The following is a 14082-nucleotide window of genomic DNA, read 5'->3' as shown; positions in this document are numbered from 1 at the left end:
AATACATATATATCACCATAATCTTAATTAGGCCAAATGTTGAAGTTGTTCAAAGTGTAAGTGCTTTTCTAACTTTAATCATTTCCAATTCAAAAGTCATTCATCATGTATTTTCTTTTTATATGCAATTTTCAAAGTGAGTTTTTCCTCATATAATTTTTCTTATTTTTTTAATACGAGATAACTTATCTCTTTAATTTCTTAGTTTATAAAACTTTTTTACCCATTTTACATACCAAAAGGTACAATTTTTTGATGTTTTCTATGTAGTAAATTAGTCATGTTTTACATAATTTAATTGTATATTTAACTAAAAATTATGTTTTCTAGTTAATTGATACCATAATTTTTAATTTTTTTTTCTCATAGCTTAATAGTTACTTGTAAACTTTTGATTAAAATTTGACAACGCTGAGAAGTTTCATTTTATCAAAGAATTTTTTTTTTTAATTCTTTTTATTCTTAAACGTTTTAGCTTACCCTTTGTTAACAAATTTATATAACAATTAAGTTTATTGCTAGATTAAAATAAAACTATTAACGTGATATTAAATATTAAAATAATTAGTTTAATTTATACTATTAGACTATATTTCTAAAAAATGACCCACTTTAATTAAAATTTTCAACCTTAGGTGTGTATTGCTATTGATAGCTTAAATTGTTAATGTATCGTTTTAATTAGTTATTATGGGCAAATAAAAAAATAAATTTAGCTCTATGTTTGGTTTAAAGTTAAAAACAAGTGTGAAAAATAGACGACTTACTTTTATGTATTTGGGGCTGTTAGTGAGGTTGTTTTAAAGTAAAATCTTGTTTATAACTGATTAAATACTCGTATAAAAGTTTTAATAAATAGTATTAATTTATTCATTAGATAGTTTTATTAAGGTTTATGTAAGTTTACAGTTTTATTTAACCTATTTTCTTATAGTTTTTGTGGTTAATATAAAGCTTATTTCTTTTAATTTACTTATATCACAATTAAATTGTTTTTATAATTTAGTAGTTTTAATGCATTTTGATTTATTTAGTTCCTTTTTTAAAACTTTTCCTTTGTTATTAAATGTTGTAAAACAAAGGCTTGATAACAAGATTTAACCTAGCTTTTAACTACAGTTTTACTTTGAGCAACTAAATTCTTACCCATAAATGCAAACTTAACAGGAAGAGCGAACTCATGTTTTAGGCATGTTTTAGATATACAACTTTTATAAAACAAAAAGTAAAATATTTTTAGAATTTATATCCTCACATATCAAAACTATTTTAATAACAATATATACGATTTGTTTTACAAAGAATTAGTTTTTTTTTTCTTTTTGTAATGATTGTTTTAGACTTACAACATTTATTAAGTAAGGCTATAGGCAATTAACTTTGTGAAAAATACTAGTTTAAAAAGTATACAAGTTAGTTTCTGAGTAAGATAAGTTAGAGTAGGGTTACCACAATTCTAGAAGGAGTTCTGAACACTAAATAAATACTTAAGTTAAAATATTTTGCTTAAGTATACTTTGGTTATTTGCTAATAACCATTATTACAAAAAGATTAAAAGTAACATGAAAATGGTTATCATAAGTTTAGTTTTTATGTGCAGCAGTTTTATCTTGACAGTGCTAGAAACTTGCAAAAAAAAATCATTGAAGTAGAACTATATATTGTTTATTGAACGGCAAAAAAATACGCTCAAAAGGTTTGGTCCAAGGATCTGGTGTACAAAAAACCTTTCGGTTATCGATTCATACACCAGAACAGTTTAACGTCATGCCCAGAACTAATTTATTTTCAACAAAACGTCACATACAATCAAAGAATTTAGTACAAATAAAACTAACAAGGCGTTACAATACAAAAATGTTTCTCTTCTGACATGACTGAGTATTTACACCTAGCAGAGATGCTCTTTAGTTTCTTAGTTTTGTTAGCAGACTTTGACAAAAACTGACAGCTATCATCTTTAGATAAACTTCCATTAATGCCATCATCACTTAGACTGCTAATTCAATTTCAGAAGAAGACAACTCTGACGTCATACAACTGAGAACGCCACGCAGAAACTTTATACGAAAGGAGTGATTAGTTTTCTGTCGTCATATTGAAATTTGTCGTCATTTTCATTCACATAAACAAAGCAGGCGTACAATAATCGTTTTTTTTGCGTAAAATGTTGTGACGGCACAATAATACCATCCAAGTTAATGAGAATTGGACTTGACAGTAGTAATACCTTGAATTTCTGGTTTCAGTTCCTATATTAAGAGGCTCGTGTATTTTTGTTTCTTAGTTTGAATTTTAAGCGTAAAACAGAACCAACCGATTTCCAGTTTATTAACTTACAATAATTAAGCTTCAATTACACGTAAATTTTTAAATTACCTAAAAGTATAAGTTAAAATTTAAACCACATTTTATGTGTGTTAACTGACTTTTATAGAAAGCTAAAATATCGTCGATTTACAGTTGTAATTACATATATGGTTTGTATTAACGAGTCTTTCATATTGTAATTTTTTAACTATTAATTAAATATGAATAAGTGTTTATTTCAGCACTCTGAAAATAAAATAAATAGATATAATTTTTAAACTTTAAATTTTTCTCATTTTGAAAAAAAAAACTACCTAGCTTTATTCTAATAATTATTTATATAATTGGTTTCAGATTATTTCAACTTGACTAAAACAGATTATATAGCAATTTAATCACATTAAAATGACTACATATGTAAACGTAATTTGGTACAATTTAGTATATAATTATATTATATACCACCAACTCGAAAACTAGATCAGCTACAATCTTGTAAATATTATCGCTTAAGTTGCTTTTTATAAACTTTTAATTGATTACAAACGTAAGTAAAATGCCTTTTTTAATAAATATTTGTTTGTTCAAGTAAGACTACAAACCACTAAAAATACTAAATAAAATAATTCAAAACAAAAGCGTTAAAACAACCTTAGTTTTATTTATTTAAAAATTAAATAGTTATTACACACTAATAGTTTTTATTCTTTTGAGAAAAAGAAACATACCGATAATAAATTGTTACAATTATACAAAAAACTTCTTATTACATTGTTAAAGTACTAAATAAATTGTCAAAATAAATGTCTAAGTAGTCAAATTCCTAGTTTTAAGAAACGTTTTTATAGTGTATTCGATAAAAATGTTTGTTATTGGAACTTAAAACTACAAGCTGTGAAGTATTTGACAGCTGTTCAAGAAAGTTTACCAAAATAGAGTCCGGTTAGAAAAGGCATGAAATGAAAAATTGGTATTTCGACGCTTTTTGTGTTGACAATAGCCTTGTTGTTTTTCACAACTCCTACATACAGAAATCATATTATTTACATGTACAACTTCCTTGAAGAAAAATGGTCGAATGTTAAATGTGATTTCACCGAGAACTTGCTTGCTTCAAGCTATCTAAAGTAACATTTTTAATTGTACTCAACTGACGAGCTAACTTTTAGTTGATGTCAGGTACGATTACTAAAAATTCTTGTATAAGTTTATGGACAGTCTTTAGTGCCGTTTTGAGATTTAATTCATTTTTGTTTTTTTGTTAAAACATGTTTGCGTTAACAAGTTGTATGACACATATATTACTATAGTATCATTTTATAAAATTCTAAGTACTTTAAAAAAAATTTAAATTTGTTTAAGTTTAAAATTGATTTAGCTGACCTGATAGCGATGTGTTGGATCCTTTTTTAAACTGATATACGGATCTAATTTTCAAACTAGAATTCGTATGTGTTTGTAGTAAATTTTTATTATTAATTTACTTAATGAATTCAACTCTCATTCGCTTATTACAGAAGTTTGGCATTCGAAAGTTGCAAAATAAAAATAAAAAGTCTTCTTGTGTCACAATTGATTTTTTATTATTTTATTTAACAATAACATGACCAATTTATAATAACATAAATATCAATAACATTATAACGTTCACAATGTAACTTATTGTTGTGTGTTTTATGAAATTTTCAAGTTTTTTTATAAGTATTAAGTAAACAAGAAAAAATTAATTGCGATAACGTTTTACTAGTAGAGGTTGAAATTGTTTAAACAAAAAATGTTTCAAACAAAGTGTTTAACAAAAAAAATATTTTAGTACTTTTTCTAAACTTCCAACTTACAGAACAAAAAAGTAAAATTAATTTGTTTATTTTTATTTGGTATGTTTTAAAATATATTTAAGCAATTTAAAAAAGAAATAAATAGTTTGCTGTTAAAAAGTTTAGAAGTATATTTTTTATCTTCTTTGCTAATTATTAGATAAATTAGTTTACCTGCTATTTTCTTATACTCACAAAATATATATAAACTAAATTACAATGTTAACTTTTCAAAAATAAGTAAAACATGACGTTCAAAATAATTGAAAAGCGAGCTATGACTAATGCTTTTTTAAACAAAAGCTCATTTAAAAAATACAGCTATTGTTAAAGTACTTTGTGAAAAGTTTGAAGAATGTTTCGTTAATAAAAAAACAAAAACGAGTGTTTAAAAGCATTTATTTGGTTATTTAAAATATTTTGTATTACTTGTGAATTTTATTGTTGTTTTAAAAGTACAGAGAAAATTATTTTTTCCAAAAAAAATAAAAACTAATTAATTTAGGAATCTACCAATTTTTTTATCTTTAAAATAAACGTAACATATTTTTTTTAGTCAGAATAAAATATCATTTTATAAAATTTTAAGGATAAAATTGTTGAAATCTTTACTTTTTAAAGCTGGTAGATATTTTACAACTAAAATTAAATATTTTGTAAATATTCTTGGCTTGGTTTGTAATGGAAAATTCTTTGAAAAAAGAAGTAATTGTTACACATAAAGAACTAAGAAAAGTAGTGCTTGGATTATTTCCACATCTTTTGAATTCTAAACACTTTGATAAAAACAGCATTTTCAGCAAAACCTTGACTTCTTTTATGGAAAAGGGTTTTTCTCAAGAAAGCCTTGATAAAGACAAAGAAGCATTTAGTAAACTGGTTGCTGATTTTCTTACACAATTAAATGACAACGTCGACAACCTTGAGGAGCCGGCTTGGTTTGAGTTGGGCAAAATAACAGACTGCAAAATAGTTCAAAGCATGAAGGAAGAGCTCAAAAACGAAAGCGTGAGCTTCAGTGCTCGGAGAATATCGAGCAGTGACAAGTACAAGTTCATTTCAAACGTTTTCACAAGCATAAGTCATTTTCATATCAGGTTATCTCACGATGAAGAGACTTTCAGGTGGTTTTGCGCAATGCTCGCTACATTGACAAGTATTATGTTGTTTTCAATGAGTAGTTTTTATATAGATGCAATAAAAATACGTGCGATCTGTTTGAAAACTAATACTAAACGGCTTTATATTTTTATTACCAGTTATATAAAGTTTTTTAGATAAGTTTCTAAACAGCCAATCAGATTAAACAAAAACTACAATTTTACAGGTATGACTTGATTGAGCTCTGAGCAGTTTCAAGACTGCAAGTCGATAAGCTCGCAGTAAGCATCGACTGTTTGGAACTTGTCCTAATTGACATGATTGGGTTTGTTCTGCCGAAAATCACCAGCACGCTGTACATTCAGTTCGAAGATTACCGCGATAAAAAGTCTGTCGTAAAGTTTTGTCGAGCTTTAGAAGAGAAGCTGTTAAGTTTTGATCGTACAAAACTGCAGACTGACGAGATGGTTTATATTTATGTAGTTCATCAACGAAAAAATGAATTTGATAGTTTGTCAAAAACCATTTTCGAGGCAAGGATTACGCGAGAAAATATCCCGTATGTGAAAAATAGAACAGCTTCCATTTTCGAGAGAGCAGTGAAATCATGCAGCTTTTTATAAATATTTAGTTCAATACCAATTTACGATGTAAATGACTTAAAAAAAACAGTTTTTTGAAGTTAATACAGTGTTAAAAATAACCATCATTATGTAGCTTGTTGTCAAACTAAACAGTTTACATAAGTAAGTAAAATATTTTCAGCGTTAGTTTTAAAGTAGTGCATCATAAAATCACCAGCATTGACGTAGTTGTTTTTTTTTGTATAAAAAGTTAAACTTATAAACGGTAGTGGTTTTCTGCATTTTTTTATAGTAAATAAACAAAAACGTTATATTATTTTTATGCTTTAATACTTTTATGTACTTCATGAAATTTGATTTAGTTTTAATTTTATAAGAGGAAACTCATGTATGCAAAAAAATGAAGGTTTGTTGAGATGAAATTTGTTTATCAATATTATTGAAAGGATTTTACTAATAATCAAAAATTTTTTTTTTTTTTAAAGTGCTTTCAATAACTACTTTAGTAAAAATTAATTTCACTTGTATATAGTACATTTTTCTAAATTTGTAAGTTATTTACCACAACAGTAAAGTTGACGTATGTATGTTTTGATTAAAATGACAGCTTTTAACACTATTTAAGAAAACTAATTGTTTGGCTGCTTAAAATAATTTACATAAGATTTCATTTTTTGTTTTTGTTTAATAACCAGAAAAGTAGTTAAATTATTAAAAAATTAAACTAAAATTTCAAGACGTTACTTATGATTGAGGCAAAATTATATATTTAATAAAATCTAACAAATTACACTCAGTTTTGTTTAAAAAATCGGAAGTTTTACCTAAACACAAACTCTGTAAACTAAAAAAAATTAAATAAAAAATATTCTAAGCCTACTAAACTTTTTGTGCTAAATATAATAATTTCTATACACGCTATGCACAAATGCACACTGTGAAGACCACTTCTACAAGTGACTTTAGAAAATTATTATATGAACCTTGAAATTTGCAAGTCTGATAAACTAACCCTAGGCATAGTAGACAGTAGGTAAAACGAACGTTTACGTGTCTACACTTGCAACAAGTTCTTTAAAAAGTATCAAGCACTAATTTGTCAACTTTTGTCAACTTTTTTTTTAAACTTTTATGGACTTTCAAGTATTCAGACTTATTATTATGATTAATATTCAAAAATTTTAATGAGAAAGAGGCCAAATCATTACTCGAGTATTAAACTAAATAAAAATAAATAAACGTCCGTTTAGTATTTAGAATTCTTAATTTTTTGAATTTTGGTAACTTTACCCTTAACTTGGTAAATTTATTAGGAATGTTTTAAATTACTTTATGAAATATTTCACGTATCAACTTTGTTTTATTGTATTAGATTTTGTGCATTTTGTACACAGTAATCGTCAAAGATTATTACTACCCGGTTTTAATTTAGTTTACTTTCTACTGGTTTTAAAAAGATATATAGATCTTGTTATATGTTATGATTTTTATAATTTTGTATTCCAATTTATAATTTTTATGACAAAATAATGTTTCATAGTTATATTGAAAATTATTACATGTATAAGTTTTCTTTATAAACTCTTTTTTTCATATGTAAATACTAGGTATTTTTTATTAAAACTTTTATAAGACTTTTATAAACTTAAAAAAAAATTAAGCTCAAACCAACGCAGGCTAGTTTGAACATTTAAAGTTTCAAAGTCATGAAAATTTGTTTACACCTGTATAAAAAATTGCAGCCATTTGTAAAACGTAATTTTTATTGTTACACTTCAGTGTTTTAACTTTTCAAAAACACACTAACTACTTTTTCGGGTGCAGAAAAGGGTTTAGTTGAAAGAAAGCTTCTTTGGCGTCCCTCCTCGTCTTAATTATATCAAAGAGATTCTCATTCACTTGCACATTAATATCTCCGGGAAGCTTTCCGATCACGAACTTCTCCATGATCTCGAATTCCAAGTCGTACAGCGCGTTTTGGCACGAGCGGGCGCTTTTCGCGTTCGCGCGTCTGTCCGCATCCGTCAACTCTCCGCCGATGGAAGACGCCAGCTTTCCTATCTCTTTCGCCTCCTTTCGCATTTGTGCGAGCACTTCCAGTTGGAATTTGAAAGATATAACATCCTTGTTACCTTTTATAAAGTTCAGCTTTTTCAAGCCTTCCTCGGCCTTTTTTTTTATGCCTGCGTCGTCCAACCCAACCAAGTTTTTCAAAAGCTCCTCCATCTGCTTGAAATATTCCTGAAACTTTTCGTCGTCACACTTCTCCCTCCCTGACACATCACCGTACTTTCTCACGGCGCGGAACTTCCTCAAGATTTCATCTCCGTTTTCATCTCCGTTTTTGCCCTTAAAACAGCTTCTTTTCTTCCAGTTTGCGAAGAAGTGCTCGGCCAAGGAGAAGTACTCCTCGTCGCACTTTTCCTCGTTCCTCTTGCACCCCGCTCCCGCCAAGTTGAACTTGCCCCTTTCTTCGTCCCGCCACTGAAACGGCGCGGTCTTTCGGAATATCTGCTTCGCCAGCTCCGCCCTGTCAGCGCGAAGGAACTCTTCTGCGAAAAAGTCGATGCACTTTCTTATGTTCGGGTAAGTTTTATCGTCTTTTACTGTGTACGCTGTTCCTTCTTGGTACTTTTCGACTTGCTTGCGATCGTCTTCCCTGATATCGATGTCTAGTTTGAGAAATTTTTCGTGGAACTTCTCGATTCCTCTGTCGAAGAGCTTCCTCATCAGGTCGAGACAAACGTTCACTCCGGCGTTAACCTTCATCCAGTTCTGGGAATGTTCGTTGTCCAAATACAATATTTCGGCCGGGTTGACTTTGTGAAAATTCGATAAGATTTGCTTGTGAACTTGTCGCATGCTTGCTTCTATCGCCAGTTCTTTTTTAAAATCTTTGTCATCTTCATTCAGCTCGTTTTCTTCCTTTTTGTTTTGAACATCGGGAGTTTCGTTGTTTTGTTGATTCGTTTCTAACTTGTTATTATCTTTTTTTACTTCTCCGTCTTTGCTATAAACTACACCTGTATTATTAATTTCTTCTTTTTCGTTTTTAATAACGTTAGCTTTATTAATTGGTTGTTTCGTTTCTGACTTTTTTCTATTATTTTTTGACACATCTTTTGTTTTACTTTCTTCATTTTTATTTATAACAACGCTAATCTTGTTCTTTTTTGGTTTTGTTTCTGGCTTATTATTGTTTTTGTCCATATTTGTTACAAATCACGCTCTTATACAAAGACTATCGAATACTTAAAAATGTAACATATATCTGTAACTTGCTTTTTTTTAAATAATGCACTTTTATTCGTTCGTTAAGTTACTGAAGTTAGCATACGTCATAAAGCATTATAATAAAAGATTTATTTCTAACTTTAAAACTGTAACATTACTATAAAGCACTTAAATAATAACAATTAAAATGGGATGAAGATCCTCTTTTGATTTTAAAGACCGGACAGGATTGAGTTTTAGATAAACAAAAACATAATGTTTGCTTTAATTTTCATTTTATATGTTCAAAACATCATTATACATTTATAATGAAAAAATTGTTAGTATAAACAGCTATCTTACAAACTTCTTTAATTTGCCAGCAGTTTAAAGTTTTGTTGTTAAAAATAGTAGCTGAACTTTTAAGAATTACCTAATGTAAACCAGTTTTGAGCTGAGGCAAAAAATAAAGATTAATTACCAGCAATTATCAGTCTTAAAAGTAGGAACAAACCTTATTTACAGTAAAAAACAAATTTATTACTGAGAAAAATCTGTAGTTACAATAGTCTGATGTTATGCGCATCTTATCGAGGGATAGTTAAAACGACGGATTGCCTTGAAAATTTTTAATTTACAGATTTAGGTCGTCATTAGTTAGTGTACGAATTTTCATCTCCATACATGCAGTAACTTCGTCACACGAACTTCATTCTGCTTAAAACACCAATTTCGGTGTGACGTCATAATTACTCAACGGATCGCCTTAAAAAAAATTAATGTATAGATTTAGGTCGTCATTAGTAAGTGTACGAATTTTCATCTCCATACTACGTGTGACTTCGTCACACGAACTTTATGGTCAACTATCCTTTGATAAGAGATCCATGTCTGATGTTTCGCAAAACCTCAAAACTTTTGCTTCATTTATAAAACTAAGAGGATAAAACTAGTTCAAAACATATAATTTAAGAGTATTCAGTAGAAATTAAAAAAAAATTAAAGAAGTTGTAATTAGAGATAACAGTACCTTACTCAATTAGAGACGCTCTGTAAACTAGAAAATAAGACTATTTGTTGTTTTATTTTAGCTATAGTGTGTACGATTGCAATCGATACTGATTTTCAACTTGGTAAATCTCCTAGATTAAGATTATTAACTAAATAAGATAAAGTTTTAACCATTGTACAAAAAATATCGGTGTCAAGCTTTAATTAAAAACAAAGTTTAATTAAAACAAATATGTACAGACGAAATACTTGAACAAAGTCAGCGTATAACTGCTGCAGCTTATTATACAGTGAAAATAAGTCGATAGAAAACATATGTCACGAAACTTTTTTTTAATAAAAAATATTTTTTCACTAATTGAACAGGACAATGTAATTGTAAGTTCCTTTATTCACAAATATAAATTAGAATAAATTGCAATAAGCAATAGTTAAAAAACTCAAGCGAAAAAGTTTGTTATGTTTTATTTACAAAGCATAACAGTTTTTTGTTTTTACGAGTAACAACAACTGATTTTGTTGTCAAAAAGGTTAAATTGAGTAAAACATGTTTTGAGAACTTTTGTCACTTCAATTAAGAATGACTTGCTACAAAATAAACTTTAAGCACCGTCAAAACTTATAGAGAAGCATAAAAAACAAGACTTTTATAACCCTTTGAAATTTTTTTTATCCAAAAGTTTGGTTGTAATTAAATATAGAAAAGTATTATCAGCATCAAAGCATGATACTAGAGCCCAATGTTATCAAAAACAGAAATATGTTCTCTGTAAACGTATTGAATGTGTTAATATTCTTCATTCTTCCGAATAGCAAATATTATCATATAGTTTTCAACATCTGGCAAAAGTCCAATTTGATTTTAAAAGATAAATTCACGAACAACAAATGTCTTCTTTTAGTTAAATAAAATAAAAACTTAGAACAGCTAAACTAAAACCGCAATAAATAGTACATACAAGTTTTAATTTTAAGCATTTAGTCAAAAACTAGTTTTTAAAAAGGTTTTTTCTTTAAACAACAAAAGTATTAAAAAGTTTTATACAGCAGACCAATATATGTTTCTTTTTTACAAAAGCTTACGTCTATTTTTAAATGTAAACTTTTTTAATGCATTTTTACTTTCAAATAAATCTCGTTGCGTTGTATACTTTTGTTTCAGTAAGTAGCAAAATTTTCTTGTAAAAAAGTTTTTGTTGTTAAAACACAGCCTTTATTACTATTGAATAACATATTTTTGCTTGAAAAACTACTGTAGAAGACTGGAAGCATTCTTTTTAAACAAGGTAATAGAAATTGTTAATCAAATAGTCTTTAGAATGTTTGCTTTGTGCCAAATCTTTGCAACTTAATTCAAGCACCTAAATCAAATTATATTATTATGAAAATTTAACATGTTATGAAAAACGTAATAATTGATATTACTATAGTATAGTTTATTGAACGACGAATAAAGCATCTAAATATTTGGTCATAGGACCTGGTGCACTTATCGAGATGCACACCACGGATACCTTTTCATGTCTTGTCCAGGACAAAATTATTATCATTACGAAATGATACTCAACACAACTTAAAACAGCGATTACAAACCTAATGAATTTGAGTTCTAAAGCAAAAACAAAGTTGTACTCAACATTAGTTTTGTTTTTTAAATTTATGAAAGTTTTTATACCCACAAATTTATTAAAATTACATTTCAATATCAAAATGTAACTTTGATTTACAAATTAAAAACTTTTTTGTATTTTTATTCTAATTTAAGAAATACTTGAAGTTTTTAATTACAATTATTTTCACAACTTTAATCCGTCAATTTTAAAATTTATCCTTAACTCTTACCTTTTATTAATATCAAACCACTTTTTTTTGTAAATAATTCTATGAAAGCTAATGAATATGTTTAATTTTAATTAAATATAATTTATTATTTTTTGGTAAATATTAAACCTATCAAAATCTTTTTTGAAAGCTTGATAATAGCTTTAATATGATCAAGGTAATTTATTAAGTTATAGTTTTTTGTTAGTGTTTTTGAGGTTATTTAACTATGTAAGAAAACTTTGTGCTTAAACTATTAAATAATAAAAATGTCTTATAACTATAACATTTACATTAACTGATACTCAAAAAGCTATTAAAATTATAGAATTTTGTACGTTTTAAAGTTAAAATAGGACTTTTTATGATTATATTACTAATGTTGTTATTGTATTTTATTGTTAACGTAGGACTCAGACATCAAAAACTTAGTCACTTAAACAGAAAACACATGGACAGAAAAATTAACACAAACATTTAACAACACATAGACCATTAACTTTATAATTTAATATCTTATATAAGGACATTGTTAGTTTATTTGAACTTTTTTTTTTGTTGAGTCGATCCATTTTTCATTTTATTCTACTTTTATTTCCTGTTTAGTTATAGTTGATTTGTCGTTTAGATTAGTTAATGGCAAGGTAGTATATTAATTATTGTTTTTAATAGTACGAAATTTTCATTAAAATTCATTAAAAAATTTTAACTATTTGACCAAATTAACTACACCTGAAAATATCATAAACATAGACATTCACTTAGTATAAAAACATATACTTAAGCTTTTATTTAGTTTTACAATGAAAATGACCAACAAAACTCATTAAGAGTGAGTTTTAAAATAAAAAGTCCAATTTAGTAAAAAATTTCAAAACAAGCTTAAAAACGTAAATTTTCAAAACAAAACGGATTTGCTTTTGTTTGAAAATACCTGGATTAATTTTTAAGTACTTAGCCAAACAATGCACTAGTAAAAGATAAGTGTTTGTATGTGACATTTAAACTTATAAAGTGTTTTGAAACCATTACCAAAAATTAACTATTATACAGCTTTTTGTTTTACAACTAAGTTTGTTGTGGTATGAGTTAAGAAATGTGATGTATGTTTATATAATAAAGGAAAATAAGTTTATGCAATTAATTTGCTTAATATGTGTTACTTGAACATTTTTTTTTGTAAATAAAAAAAACAATTCATAAAGATGCTCTATGTATTTTAAAAAGCACACTATTAACTCTCTGAGTTGAATTGCAAGATAAAAACCCAGTAGTTGACACATATGCAAAAAAAGTTTTAAAGCACATTTTTATGTTAATAGTTAATGTATAACATTATAATACTTTTTCTTTCAAAGAAAGTTCTGGTTGAAAATCAGAAACTTGTTTTTGGCAAAGTTAGTACACCTATAATTATAAAAAGTGATATGTGAACTGATAAAGACCTTTATAAATCTACTTTTAGGTTTGAAGTAGATCTATAAAGTAACTATGATGAAGCACCAAAAAATTAAAAAAAGAAAAAACTCCACAGACTTAACATTTTATAAATAGATTAATTAAAAACAAAATAAATTGATTAACGTCTTCAATAGTACATATACAGTTTTTTATAATTATCTTTCCATTAACTTTGCCAAAGAAAGGTTCTTAGCTAATAATGAGTTTGTGAGATCTTATTTATAGTATTTTATAGTATGGATCTACATAAAATTAGGAGAAAAAAATAGTCTATAATAATAATATATAGAAGCTTTCCATATGTGTCTTAATTTGCAAAAAAATAGACTGAACTCTAACTTTTCTAGTCATCAATGACATAAGGGAGTCCAACAGTTTTTTAACAAAAGCTAACCTTGCCACTTTTATTATATAAATGTATACCCATTTTGATACAACAAAAAAGTTATTCAATTTTTACAATAAAAAACAAGTGTTGTAAACAGTTTTAAAGTATAATTATAAGAAGTAAAAAATATATTTTATGATCATTTTCTAATGACTTTGAAACGTTTTCTATATATATTTTTTTTCTTCACTTTTAAATAAATATACTTCTAGCATTTAAAATTTTCTTTGCAGTATTACCAGCATCTCTAAGAAAGCAGATTTATGAAAATAATTAAAACTTAAACTTGAAATGAAAATTTTTATAAAAAGTTTAGTTAGATATTACAAACTCTGTTTCCCACATGTTGTTTATTATTTATCAAGTATTAGACTA

The sequence above is a fragment of the Thalia democratica genome, chromosome 3 (assembly GCF_965202585.1).
Source record: "Thalia democratica chromosome 3, ktThaDemo2.hap1.1, whole genome shotgun sequence".
In the NCBI taxonomy this organism is placed as follows: Eukaryota; Metazoa; Chordata; class Thaliacea; order Salpida; family Salpidae; genus Thalia; species Thalia democratica.
The sequence above is the reverse complement of the archived record's forward strand: the minus strand, read 5'-3'. Positions refer to the sequence as shown.